The sequence below is a fragment of the Penaeus japonicus genome, unplaced genomic scaffold (assembly GCF_977035675.1).
Source record: "Penaeus japonicus unplaced genomic scaffold, GWHDUDI00000001_assembly GWHDUDI00000010, whole genome shotgun sequence".
Lineage (NCBI taxonomy): Eukaryota > Metazoa > Arthropoda > Malacostraca > Decapoda > Penaeidae > Penaeus > Penaeus japonicus.
The window spans coordinates 18,858,285-18,860,784 of record NW_028234412.1 but is presented as its reverse complement, the minus strand read 5'-3'; the positions used below and the strand labels follow the sequence as shown (position 1 = coordinate 18,860,784).

The 2,500-nt window shown below is 37.3% G+C and overlaps 1 protein-coding gene across 1 annotated transcript in view; it reads right to left on the bottom strand.

The window, feature by feature from the left end:
• Positions 1-2,500, bottom strand: part of AP-2sigma (adaptor protein complex 2, sigma subunit) — a 32,857-nt gene that overhangs the window by 29,279 nt on the left and 1,078 nt on the right. The window lies entirely within an intron of this gene.

Genomic DNA, 2,500 nt, shown 5'->3' with positions numbered 1-2,500 from the left:
ATCATTTTGATGAATAGGATGAAACAGGCACTCTGATTGGCTGGTTGAGATGTGACACCAAATGTTTTTAAAATTGTAAGTTATTGAGGAAAGTTATCCAATAGAAAAAAAGGACCTTTAACCCATTGTGCGTAGGGAATAGCTATGCTTGCCCAATCTCCAGGATGGGTTTTATTTCAGAGTGAGACAGCTTCACACAACATACCTTGACTTTTTTATAAATACTCAATTATAAAATTATAGTCCTTTTCATGTTTTACTTTTTGTGTGTATTATTGTATTGGGAGACTTATATGTTCCATATCACAGGCTCTATCAATGCTGCAGTTGACTAAAATTGTAGTATTGGGTTCATATCAGCTCATAATTTTCTTTAAACTCTGTGGTAAAACTATTGCTGTTTTATGAAACTTTATTTCTGATGAATACAAAACATATAACCATCTACAGTGAAGATAAGATAAAAAGGTAAGGAAGAGGAAAGAAACCAGTGCTTATGACTGAGTGCCACAGCAAAACGCACAAGAGCAGATTGTAGACACCTTCCTCTTCTCGTTCTCCTTCATCTGCAGTACTTTCAAGCAAGAAGTCGGCAACTTTCTATATCCCATTGCTCTATAAAGATAACGCTTGCTAGAAACCGTGGATGGGTGCCATTCAAGGCTCTCTCTCCTGCTGGTGCATGAAGAAAGTGGTGCCATTTAAGATTTGGATATTAGGTGAAACCCTTTTGTTTAATATTACAGCAATTATAGTAATTATGACTGCAACTATTATCATCACTTACTCATTACTCATAGCACAATAAAATATGGCAATGATCCAAAATCCCCGAACATCATTTACATCATGATGGCCATTGTCAGGCCAAAGCTCCTGCGTCATGTATGTCACAACACCCATCCCGCAATAGGTTAAAAAAAGGACCTGGCTAGATTCCTTTTCTTACAGTGTTAACTTTTTTTTGTACTAAATATTATTGCTATTTTTCCTACAACTTCAGTAGGTGTTGCTTAATGAAAATACGGGAAATATTAAATAAAATAGTTAATTTCAAGTTTCAAATCAATTTTAAGATGCTAGGTAATTTTCAGAATAGCACCTTCCGACCACATACACCGGTATTGGTATCAATGGATTCTTCTCTCTCACTACTCTTCATATTTAGTCAAATATACCTGCAATTGGCCCCCTAATCCCCACAATCTAGACTCCGATAGCAAGAGAAGGCATAAAATCGATCAGGGCAATTGCATGGTAGAATATGGTAAATATAAAATAAAATGTACTGATATATGCCATAAATATACCCAAGATACAAAATGCAGCCCTGCTGTGAAGAAGGCTACTGCCTGATCCCCCCCCATGCCTGGAAAACAATCATATCCCATATGTGTCCCATTATCTATGGTTATATTTTGTAAAACACCTGCAAGTTCCTAAAACCGTGTTTGTCTTTTATACTTGTAATCATACACATCAAAGATTATTCTTATCTATAAATAATCTACCTAAATATATAGTCAACTAAATAACAATTCCAAAAAATGAAGTTAAATAACACAAAGTGGATAAATTTTTCAAATAGTGCCACAACTTTAAACATCACAAAAACTGGCCTGTAATGAATTGCAAAGTGCAGATGCCGTGGTTTAGCTTCATGTAATCCTCTTCTGGACAAATACTCCCTACAGTAAAAAGCCCATAAGAGAAAAAAAAAAATCAGTAAATCTAAAGAATACCAACACATTACTAAATACCATGATAATGGTACCGATTGATCCCTCTCATCATCTACTACTCACATTTACTGGATACTACCTGTAATTCCACCTCTATACCCCACAATCTGGGCCCCGTTGTAGGGGAGGGCATGAAGCAGACCAGGTTCTTTGATCTTCATCCTGTACTGGTAACCAATAGATTTTTTTCTTCTATGGATGTGCACTTATTTGGGAAAGAGCCATCTATCCAAAAAACAATTTCAGGATGTTTAGTTCTTCTATAGATGACAGCCAATGAGAGCTATCCCTTGATCTTTCGTGTACCTTATTATTTAAGTAAGTTTCAAGCCAGTTGTTATATTGTGAATACATGTACTTCCATTGTTGGTTCTGGCACAGAATATACATTGGTGACTCGGAAGACACACAAGATAATGTACTCAAAACGTGTATTGCTAAATAAGAAACCAGTCCAACTTCTTTGTATACATGTGTGTATACTTTATATTATTTAAGTTTGAATACAAACTGAAGTATAAACTTCCCAAAATGAAAACGGCACAAAGTGCTTTGAAAAAGGGGGATCCAACGATAACCTCAAAACAAGTTGAGGTTTGGTTGGTTAACCCATTCACGCCGGTTGACGTGATAGCACGTATTGTGGTTTTCGCGTCAGACGCCCTGGACGCGCTATGAGGGGAAGCCGCGCGCTCGGGTTGAGCGAGCGGGCAACCGAGGCTTGCGGCTTGTGCGCCCGAGAATCTCGAGGCGTTAGG